Here is a 12393-nt window from a genome sequence, read left to right as displayed (position 1 = left end):
GACCTTTACGTTGTTAATTCATACGGTGTTAATTTATATACACCTGCCAAAAGCGCAACGGCTTTTGGTAGACTTGGAATTTGCGCACTAGCTGTTATGATATGCAACAAATTAACCGAAACAAATTCAATCTTTTAAACATCTCTTACTTTAGTTAGCATCACCGTCTTTTATTTAGTCTTAAATAAAAGCCTACAATTATCGTAGGAATCTTAACCAATCTTAGTCTTAATCTAGTCTTAGTTTAAGTTGCACTCTTAATCATCAACGAGTGTTATCCTAACTTTTTAACAAAGGGTTAGAGAAAATCTTCTCTCCGCAAAATACTTCAATTACGCCAATCCAATTTTTGAAAACCGAAAATGATCGGAACAACAAAAAAAGTCAAAATACTTGCAATTAAGAATTTAATGAGAATTTTATTCCGAATTGTTGATTAACCCTTGTTTTGATAAAACGAGGAAGATGAAGAGTTGTCGCAACAACTTATTTGTGATCACAAATTAATAAAAGTGAGCCAAATTTTAGTGTAACCACTTGAATTTTGATCAAATCAAAAAATCAAGGTTTTCAAAGAAGACATGATAATTTTTAGCTTGCTTTAAAAAATGCAATGGTATATACTTATGTACCTTGGTGCAGCAATTCTAATTACTTCAAATTACCTGTTGTACAACGTTCGCTTTTGTACAACTGAAGTTTTGAAGTATCTAGCACAGTTATGGAAAAATTGCTTAATTGATCTACAGGGACACCAAACGTCTATTTTACCAAATTCAAACAAAAGACAACCACAAAGGTTTTGAAGGATTTAATCATTCTTTAGACTTTAGTGCCTACCCAATAGATTATTGCTTTCTTAGTCGAAAAATCTCTGAAGCTGAAGAACGAACTAATAAAAATAGTGTGAGAAGCCGTTTTTCTGAAACCTAAATCTTTTTCCACTGTAAAAATAACTGTTAAAAATACCCTTCATCATGATAAAAATAAAGCAATGTTGTTGAAAAGTACCGCTATTCGAAAGTAGAAAAAAGAAATGTGAGTAACAAGCTTCTACTGTCTGTAGTTGAAGTGAACAAAATAGCTCGGTCTGCATTCGACATCAAACGTTCGATTCTTTTGTTGTTGGTTTCTCAAAACAGAAAAATCGGAAAAAGCTGTATCACTTCTTGTACACCAGAAAACTTCTCCATAGAACCAGCAAACGGGAAGACATGGAAAAATTGATTTTTTCCACAAATAAAAGAAACGAACGTTTGATATCGAATGCAGACCAAGCTATCTTGTTCACTTCAACTACAGACAGCAAAAGCTTGTTACTCACATTTCTTTTTTTACTTTCGAATAGCGGTACCTTTCAACAACATTGCTTTGTTTTTATCACGATGAAGGGTATTTTTAACAGTTAGGTTTACAGTGGAAAAAGATTTAGGTTTCAGAAAAACGGCTTCTCTCACTATTTTTATTAGTTCGTTCTTGAGCTTCAGAGATTCTAAGTCGATTGCGAACATTTTTTGGGACAAACAGTTCACTTACAACCTAGTTTAAATCCCATCTGATATAGAGGGTGAATCATATTTTCACCCCTAGATCCTTGCGTAGTGAGCATTGATTAAGATGACATCGGATATTGGGATAACCTGTTTTCAAAAATTGATTTCTCAAACTATCAATTCAGTCAGTTTGAGTTTTAAGCCCTGAATGTTCCGAGAGCCTTCTAAGGTCTATGGAGCAGAAATAAGATGGAAAATTTAAATGTAATAAAATAAAATTAATTTTTTTTTAAAAAGCCTTGAACGTTCCGACTGTCTTTCAAGCTCTATGAAGCAGTATTTGCTTTTAAGAAAATGATGAATATTTCAAAAAAAAAGAAAAAAAAATACCCAAATTTTTAGTTTTTCTTAAATCATCACCCCACTCGCCATATTAAGTACGAAGTGGCAAATTTAGCTCCTAGTAACGTAGAAAGTTTGACAAATTGCCTGTTTCAACCAATTTGGAACGATTTCTATAAGAGATTAAATCTCCGCTTACGCATTAATAGCGCGAAACATATCGCGCCTTAATTGTCTCATATTGGCTAAAATGGCAATCATTTAACCCTTGTAACTTTATGAAATATCTTTTAAATTTGAGCTCAAGACAACAATACCTTTGGGCTGATGTACAGAAATTCCGTCAAAAATGCTTAGTTAAAAAGTCAAAATTTGTGTGAAAAAAACCCACCCGAGCAGAAATAATTCGTCACTTTCGTTACGAAAGTTTGAACAATAAGGCAAGCTCACTTAAGAGCTAGGGGGAGAATGAAAGAAAGAGTGATCAGTCTGCGTTGGATAACGAAATTATTAACTACTGTATGAGTTTTAAGATTGTGTTTTTTGTGTGTTTGTGTGAAATTAATATAGCTGTAATTTCTTAACAAAATAAAAGGATTCATTTTTTGACCTTAAATTTGTTTTGACAGATGTTTGATAAAAAATCTATTCGATATCGCACTTAATCATAATAACTTTGTCCTATCGAAAACATGTACTGCGCCCGTTGCGGAGAAACTAAGCTTGATGATTTTATACAGAGTATTTCACCTTGACATTTCTTACAGTTTCAGCCAATCATAAAGAAGTAGTTTGCCCCTTCCACGCATAGTTTGACATCGGTATTTTTTCAGTTATTTACTGAGATAAAAAAAAAAGATGATGAAAATGTCTTCTATTCCAACCGCCTAGATAAGAAAACTCTTAATGAATCGGTTATTGGGGCTCTCCTGATATTTTTATACTACTATAGACACTAAAAAGCAGTTTCAACGTTCCAAGAAAGTGACTGATTGTTTGTAACCGGCAGTTTTTCCTTGAATATTTTAATATTTTTTTCGTTCGAAGCCATATTTTGAAGTGTCCAAAAAGTTCCTGACCATATCGAAAAAAATTTGGCGCCTGTTTTTTTATGACCAATCAAAAGTATAATGATTCGAACTTCGGCGACACTATGCGACAACTTAAATTTAAAAACTTTTGTGCAACATTGCGCTCTCATTAGGCATTACCCCACGCAAAAGTTATCAAATTTTATTTTCAATTTTTGGAGCATTTTTTTGGTCAGATAGTTTTTGAGAAACATTAAAGGGCAGTAAGAACGTTTAAAGCCACATCATGATATGAGCAGTCTTGCCGTTGTAAAATTTGAAAAAAAAATTGCCGTTGTAAAATTTGAAAACCGTTGTGTTTGTGGTTGGGTCGGCTTCTAGTTCAACCAAATTTTGGCAACTGAAATCATAAATTTTAATAAAAGTTTAAAAATTTGGTTCTGGGCTATTTTATTTGAAGATTTCAAATAATGATGTTGAAAAAGTGTTGCGAATTGTTCATAGGTGCCCAATTATCTGCAGGAAAAACAGTTCCAAATTGAATCCAGGCATTGTAATTGGTCGTTTGCAGTTCGTATCACTCAAATTTTAACGCTTGATGTCTGATGCTGACTGCAATTCACGGTTTTGGTTTTTACTTTGTTAAAAAATAAGAGCTATCAAATAGGGAGCAGTCGGGACGCTCAGGGCTTCATCTTGATAGACAAGAAGTCTTGTTTTTTCAAAAGGGTTTTTAAAAGTGCTTTTTAAATATTTTAAATACAAAAAATGAAAACTATTGACTCCAAATAATAAATTTGGAATATTTTTCGTTTTATCAAATTATTATCAACTATACTCAATGAAATTAGATTTATTGTTAATGGGGAGGAATTTTGTTATCAGGTATGTTTTAGTTTTGTTTTTTTGTTTTTCCACGCAACTTCGGTTGCCACAAATATTAATCAAAATGATTGTAAGGAATATCATATTAATATACTGGAAATTCTTCCTTGAAATACATTTTGAATTTGACGTAAAAAAAATCCATTGATCATAGAAGCAGTGTTAATTTTTTCATAAAGAGTTTTTTCGAGCAACTAAAACGAATATAATACTTAAAGTACGCTTATAAAAACATTTTAAAAGTAGTCCTTGAAATCAAGTTGAATCCTCGAAACTTTTCTTTAACCCAGTAACAAACTTTTTTAGTTTTCGCTAAGCACTTTTTTTGAACAAAAGTTTAAAAACGAAAAAAATTTTGCAAAAATTTTGAAATAATTTTAAGTTTCTATGAACTTTTTAAAGTTTTTCGTTTTGACTTGTTTTATTCTTTCTTATACCAGCATTGCTGTTATATGTACCTAAAAATATTGCTATTGAACTTTTAGACTCAATTTCAGATCCTGACAATGCACCACGAACAAAAAACGAACAAAAAAAGTTTTCGGAAATTTTCATGATTTTTTTGATTTTTCTTTAAAGTTGCTAATTGTTTTTTGAAAGAAATTAATGCAAAATGTACTTTAAAACCCATGGCTATCAAAATTACTTTAGAGCAGATCTTGTCATCACTTTAAAAGCAAAAATCATTTTCTTTCAATTTAGTTGTTTTTTAATTATGTTTTTTTCTTGTTTTTTGTTTTGCTTTTGGTTTTTTCTGTTTTTTTGTTGGTGTTTTAAAAAAATGTTTGAAACCAGTTGTTAATGTAATCATTATGACTTTTCATCAATAGGATGTTAAAATGTACCCTTTCGGAGGCAAGTTGGAGGAATCTAAGTTTGAAGGAAAAAATTGATTGTAGTGCTTGTTTAAGCTACAATTATGAGAATGAAAATAGTAAAAATTTTGATAGATTTTAATAAAATTGAGTCAAGGTCAGGGGCCGATCTAAAATTTTCTCAAGGAAGGAAAATTTTCAAAAATTTTCCTAACTTTTTGTTGTTATTTTCTAAGATTAAACTATTTGATTTACATGCTCAAACTTTTGAATCATTTTAAAAAACGCTTAATCTGAGGAATCATCATGAAAAGAAATCACATTATGCTGATATGGTAGTTTTTTTAATTCATATCGTATTCATCTATTTTTCTGCTTTTTGGTTTTTACTTGCCTTTTTCGTTTAATCTACTTGCCAATGCCTTGTTACAATTAGTCACTTTTTACGAACTGTTTCGTACTGTTGATTACCAAACTACTATTCCTAATTAATTTTTCATTGATTCCTTTTATTGAACAGATCAATATATTTTTCCCATAAAGTTAATTCTGAAAAATCCATGGATATCCCCCTAGACTGACATAGGAATTATACGATCGATCAATACTGTGTACACTAGTATTTGACAAGTTACAATATGTGACAATTGTAAATAAAAGCTTTCAAAAAAATGGTGCCTCTTAGGAATAGCTAAAGAATCACTTAATGCAAAAATATATATAAAAGTTTAGATCTTAAAAATATTTTTGGATTTGATCTTGCAGTGAAAATCAGTACTGTTGCAGTATAAAAACAAAAAAGCACTGCAGCAGTACTACATGTAAGCAAAACATCACAAAACTTAACTAATTCTTAATTTCAGAGGTTAAACTACCTAAGTTCGTCTGAACTCAGAGAAAACGGATTTTAAAATTCGAAAAAACTGTCAAATTTGTGAAAAAAGACAGCTGAATTTTTCCAAAGAATGTGTATAAGACTTTGAAATATAGGTTAGTTAACTCCACCTACACTCCAATTAAATAGTTTTTTTTGAAAAAGAAGTTGTTAAAATGTTTTTCAAGTTCGTAGATTCGAAAAAAAAAATTGTAAGCTAAACGTGGTATCGGAAAAATCAGTTCAACATTCCAATAATTTCTAAAAAAAAATCAAATGACATGTTAACAGGTTGGACATGAACTAGCCAACAAAACAAAACAAAAAATGCAAGGCAATATGTCTATCCAATTGGTTTCAAAACTTCAAAAAAGACCTTCTAGAAATTGAAAGTAAACACAAAAAAAGTTGTAATGTTCACCAGTAATGGTAAAATTTACAATTTTTTTTTTTTTTCACAGCCAGTAAGCGAACGTTCTGTTGCAGGGCTGTTTCAGTACTTAAACAGTACTGCAGATTTGAAAACTGTATTCTTACAGAAACAAAAAACCGAAAAAAGCAGAACATCAATCTAACGGCACTGTTGCAATTCAACAACAGTTCTACAGAGCTATTAACAGTGTTTTTACTCTGTAACTGTATAATAAAACAATTTTTTTTGGCAACCCAATACGGTTCCAATGAAAATTTAGGGTAAAAGCAGTAGCGATATGGGGGGATTGCGTTTGGCCCAAAAAACGGCAAAATGGCCAGCAAATGAAATATATTGGCCAAATAGGATGTTCATAGTGTTTATAGAGCTCAAAAATCAATTTGATCGATCTAAAAAATCGACAAAATTTCAGAAACGTTTCTGAAATATACTCTTACAAAAAAACTGCTTATTCTAAGTATCACTTTGTAGGCGGAAAATGTTTTTGATTTGTCTCAGTCTTTATTTGGTTTTATAGGCTACAAACACTAATGTTGTGTATCTGATAGATAGCATTCTCTCAATCATTTTAAAAAGTATAGGCAAAGGGCAAACCTATCATTTTTTTGAGAACCGATTTATCAAAAAAATGTTCAAATGTTAAAAATACTCTAAAGACAATATTTCGTCAAAATACCTTATTTTTGGGCCATAATTCTGGAAAATTCTGAGCAAAATATAGCTTTTTTGTTTTTATTATACCCTGCCCGTTCAAAATTAGTATATTTTGTCGTCGATTATTTTTGGGTCGAAAACCGATGTTGTAAAATAGTACCGAAGGATAATTTGTTTGGCAAGGAGTTCATCGACCGAATCATGCCAAAGGGCGTTATTCCCACGTTGCCCCTCTAAATAAGCTTGTGAGTAAAAAAAAAGAAAAGAAAAGGTTTTTATTCAAAGTTTTGTTTTGTCACAAAAATAGTATTTGCTGGTCCAGGGAAACGTTTGGAAGTAGCAAAAAATGAAATATCCTAAAATGAAATATATTTCCGTTGATAACTTGATTTTTTTTATTTTTCACGTTAAAGTCAGGTCTCTTTTTTCTTCTGATCAATGCTTTCAAGTGTTCCTTTCAAGTTCCCGTTTTTTTTATGCAACTACTTTTTTAATAACTTTTGAAGCCAATTTTGAAACCATCAGGTTGATTTTTTTAGAATGGAAAATCAGTAACATTTTATTACTCAAGGGAAACAATCGCCAGGAGTTAAACCTGACTGCGACAATTTACCTTAATTTTTTTAAGGAAATTTTCAAGATAAAAAACCATGAAATTTTTATGAATTGCAATAAAACAACGGCCGGAGTAAAACATAATGTTGAGACATTTTAAAAGAAAACAGTCTTTTGCTGTGGATGAAACTTCTTGTTGCATAATTTTTTTACTCCTCTTATTCATTCCGGCATCTAATAAATTTAATATTGAACCAGTCTCATAAAATTTTCATTTAATATATTTCTTTGCTAATCGGTTTTATCTCATTCATACCTAAAACTCCTAAATTTTCCCTTTCTTTGATGCAGTTAGTTTTAAACTTGAAAACTTTTAGAAAATCACTTTACTAGATTATATGTTTTCAACAATTTAAAGTACAATCTATTGACTCTAATTTAGCAGGCTCTTATTTTTCGATTGAATAGCTACAATTGAGAAATATTATCGAGCTTTTTTACATTGATCAAAATGATATCGAGATTTCCAAAGACACTGAAAAATTTGCTTGCTTAATTTTTCTGCCAAAAAATCAATTAATAAGTAAACATAATGCTAATTTGGGGCAGTTTTGAAAAGATAAATTTATTCTTATACTTTATACTTAACTTTTTCTAACTTGGAGTCAAATGAAACTTTATATTTAATTCTAGCATCAAACAATAAACGAGATCAATTAACTGCTGTGCAGGCATCTCCTAAGCTTACGAATACAGCTTACTAGTTAAAAAATGGGAAAAAAATCTTCGTAATATTTTTGTGAGATTGGTGGAGGAGAAAATCATTTAGAAAAACATCAACTATTCATCAAAAAGACTTTAAATTTTAACAAGATTAGCAACCGTTGCTATTTTTGGGTAAAAATCAATGATTTTTCTGGTTTATGAAGTTTTTTTTGTCCTTTTCGGAGAGGTATCACCAGTCGTATGGCAGAGAAAGAACAATGGAGATCTCAGTCTATGTGCCGACTACAAAGTTAACCTTGATGACAGTGATGGACAAAGATTACACAATACACGAAATGGAGACAATTTTCCATAAGTTGCATGGAGCCAAGTGCTTCGGAAAAGTTGACCTCTCAGACGCTTGTCATCAAATTGAATTTGATGAAGAATTGAAAAAAACTGTGTACAGTTTAAACCCAACAAAGGTTGGAGAACTGTTCTTCGATCTTTCAAAATTGCACTGAGAAAACAGTCAAACGCGTTTTTATCTTCCAAGACGACCTGGTGGTCTAGAGAGCATTACGCGAGCAATGCAGAAAGCTTTTAACGGCAATAAATGGTTAAATCAGAGAAAAAATTTCACCATAAATGAGACCAAGTCAAACTCAAATCCATTCACAAGTTTTTCATTTTTTGGCTGCTCAGTTTAATTTGATTGATGAAAACCTAAGGATAGGCTTGTTGAGAAGATTGGTAGCATCGAGATACCTGTGTACCACAAAGAAATTTAATCAAATTGTAGATTAGCAAAATTATACGGACAATTGATTTTGATGCTACCGTTAAGTGTTTTCAGTGTATTATACAAAAACTCTGCTCAAAATCATTCAACCAACCCTATTCCATTGACAAAGAGGTGAGTTTGACAACCGATGCTTCACAGCAGGCAGTGCCCTACGTTTCAAAGAAGCCATCATCAGCTAAGAACAACAACTCCAATGTAAACTCCAACGCAAATGGTTTTGGTGGTCGAACAACTGAAACAGGTCTTACTGCGGCGCAAGTTCTTTCTAGAAATATATCACAAACCCTTAGCAGTACCTCTTGGCTCCAGATGTAGATATACCAAAAACAGAATCCGCTAGAATACCCAGATGGGCTATTCCGATAATGTGATTCGAATAAAAGCTGAAGATTGGACCAGTAGAGCAGATCCCACATGCGGACAATGACGAGACATTAGAAGAAGAGAAAATCTTCTTCTTCCAGAATGACATCTTCTTTGCAGACAAACATGCAGTCAAGCTAAACAATATCAAAAGCGATCTCCAATTGAATTGATTATTTCAAGACGTGTTTAAAAGGATACAAAGCAGTGACTGGAGACAATGCTCAGAAGTTGAATCACAAATCGAAAAGGAAGCTGAAACACTGACAACACGAGAAGGCGTCATCTACGTTTGCGTTGTAACTTTTATACTGCCAAAATTCAGAAGACTTGGCATGTTACAAGATGTGAAAAGATTTGTCTCAAGATGCAAGGTCTGTCAAAAGAACAGACCAAGGCTTAGGAAAAAAAGTTTCCAAATGGGGAAGCAGACTCATGGGAAAAAAAACATGTGAACTGAGCACATATCAAAAAGCAAGGAAACATATTGATTGATGTTAACGCAGGAAGTGGCTGGACCGAAGCATTCCCGATCAATGGCAGAACTCCGATAAGTAACAAAATTGTCTTTTAGCAGTCTTTCCAAGATTTGTATTAAGCGATGATTTTAAAGCATGATGCAAGTGTCAGAGAATTCAAAAAATGCAATCACCGATCTACCAACCATTCAAACGCGATTCTATACTTATTACTGTCTCTTTGTTTTAAGTTGAATTTAACGAACTATCACAAGGGGTCAAATCTGATAGTGTCTCATGATAATAATCAATCCTATAAATGAATTCGATGCTTTTTGTTTCGTATGTATTTTTGGCAAAAAGTTACCAAAAATGAGAATACGTAAAGAAAAAAATGTTTCTCCCTAATAACATATCTTGTTCTTATCTATACTTTTTCCACTGATAGCAACCATGAAAACCACTTAAGTTTTGGTTAAATTCTCGTACACGTCGATTTCAAAAAAATCTTCATAACAAATTCTTGCTTTTCGCAACAGATAGTTAAACAAATCCATGTACACTACTCCATAGACCTTCCCAAGACTGTCGGAACAATCAAGGTTTTGCATTGATACAAAGCAGTGTGTTTTTTTTGCATCTAGTGCTAACTTACAAAAGCTAAACTCAATCAGATAAATGACACGTGGCTGCTACCTTGTGTATCAGAGCTCAGAAATTTGAGCAAAAAAATAGAATGAATGTTTCATATAAACAGAACATTCAAAAAATTTAGCATATAGTTTATTGGTGCGACAAAAACGCTGGTCACACAATATCTGCAGTGGTTTTTTTCTGCACAATTGTTCAAGTATAGAAGTTTTGCAAGCTTTTTTTATTTCCAACTAAAGAAACTTTTGAAATGATTTTCCTGTAAGTTTCAGCTTTTCTTCCAATCAGTTGTGAGTAGGATGAAATTTCGATAGAGGCCAAAATGTCAGCCACCTGAAAAGAAATATTTCAAATTAACATCCAATAAAGTCGAGTAGGAGTCAAATTAAAGATTAATGTTTAAACTCAAATATTCATTTAGATTGAATCTTTTCAAATTTTTTTTTGTCGTTTATATTAATTTCAAGGAAAGCTTCACAGTAAATCTTTATTAGGGGTCACATTTTACATAAGGTTTTTACAGGCTTATCCCATCGGAAACGGAAAACCCTTTTTTAGAATATTTGATTGTTTTTGACAAATAAGAAGATATTTACTTTTATAAAGAGGTAATAATGATCCTATTAGCCTCCTTGAGGCCATTTTGCTAATTTAAAACTGTGAAATTTCAGGTTTCAGTAAGAGCTGGTGTTCGTTTTTTCTTTTTATAAGCCATGGTCGAATTACAAAACTGATACAAAATGTTTTCCTCCAAAATTTCACATTTTTGATTTCATTTACTCGTACAGTTTCAATCTTCATCCGAAGCAATGAAAAAACGAAACTCCTATTTGCAAAGGAAAGAGACAAAAATTCTAATATTTTTCGATGGAATCAATTAATATTAGAAGGTCTTCCAAAATAACTTTCAAAATCTTTTTTTTGCAAAAAAGTAACAGTTAACTTAGAAGGGTAAAACTGAGCCCAAAACCCGCTAAAAATTAGTAGATATTGGGCCATTTGAAAAAAAATGCTTATGTTGATTTGCCAAAAGTGAGTGCCGTAAAGTGGTACGAAGGAAAGGCTCTTTACTTAGTCAGATGGTCAGTTTCTTAAGCAAAGAGGAGTTTAACTTTATTTTTTATATTTTTATATTTATAGACAGTGGCAGATTTAGGCGGGATGCTCCACCAAAGAGGTTCTCCCCCATGACCTACTGAAACGCCCCCTTTATTACTACTTTCTGCACACACTTTTAGTGACCAGGCTTTAAACGTTACCTAACTTTACTCAATATCAATGAACAATAAACTTGAGGTGAAAGCGCGCTAGAAAACGCATTTTCAAATTTATTCTTAAATTTTAAAAAATAATACTTAAACGTTGCTTAAATTTTAAAAAATAATAATTTCAAATATATTTTTACTCAGAAAATTTCAGCAAAACAGGGTATTCTCAGTGTTTTGGGATAGCTTGCCAAATCAACGTTGTCGACCTGAAAAATTAATTGAAATTCTTGAGATTTAAAAGATACAACCCATCGAGAAATTTTTCTATCCTCCCGTGCTCAGTACAACAAGAACTTTTATATAGAAAAAAAACTGTCAAAATTTGTTAGTTTAATCGCCAATTTTTGTATACACCTGTCATATAAAATTGTTGCTTTCTGTTCTTGATTGGAATTTGCGCGATGAGACTATTACAAGATCGGGAATTTTTCTCAAAAAAAGGTCTAAACTTGTGAAATAGGAGCTTTTTTATACATTTCTTTTACCAGAAAATCAGTTTTCCGCTGCTGCAGAGTACAATAACGGGGTCTCATCAACAAAACATAGCAATTCGCCAAGTGACCTACCACCGATGCGACAAAGAAATTTATTGAAAAAACTTTTACAATCATATATTTGAAAAATCAAATTTTTTAAAAACTGTTTTCCAACCGTAATCATAGAATAGAAAAAGTACTGAAAATATTTTGACGAATTTAAAAAAACTCTATTGAATTTTTGGAAAAAAAAATGGTAATATAAAAAACTCTTTTATGAAAATTGTAAAATAGTGGAAAATATCTACAAACTTCACGAGAAAGTCTAAGGACGGTGATTGTTTTGTAGGATGGATGTTCTATCCGATTTTATATTTTTTGCTGTAGTTTTTGGCGTAAAAATTTGGCAAAAGCAAAGTTTTCTTGATATTTGTTGGTAATTGATTTTTGATGTTCTTATGCAGTGCCATTTGAAGTTTTTGAAGAGCTGATTTGTGCTTGGGTTCATTTTGCTCGAACAAATTTAGACTTTTTAACAAGCTATTTTTGACGGTTTTTTCTATATCATCGCTAAGATATTTTGTC

At 31.7% G+C, this 12393-nt stretch overlaps 1 protein-coding gene across 2 annotated transcripts in view; it reads left to right on the top strand.

Annotated features, from left to right (window-relative positions):
• Nucleotides 1-7331: 7331 nt before the first annotated feature.
• The window catches only part of LOC134839294 (uncharacterized), a 38621-nt gene continuing 33559 nt past the window's right edge, over nt 7332-12393 (top strand). The window contains exon 1 of one of the 2 annotated variants that reach the window (XM_063854795.1): nt 7332-7432. The gene's annotated coding sequence lies outside the window, so the exon portion shown is untranslated. The remainder of the gene's footprint in view (nt 7433-12393) is intronic. The other variant, XM_063854794.1, reaches the window with a different exon arrangement.

Source organism: Symsagittifera roscoffensis, chromosome 2 (genome assembly GCF_963678635.1).
Source record: "Symsagittifera roscoffensis chromosome 2, txSymRosc1.1, whole genome shotgun sequence".
Classification (NCBI taxonomy): Eukaryota; Metazoa; Xenacoelomorpha; order Acoela; family Convolutidae; genus Symsagittifera; species Symsagittifera roscoffensis.
The sequence above is the reverse complement of the archived record's forward strand: the minus strand, read 5'-3'. Positions and strand labels throughout refer to the sequence as shown.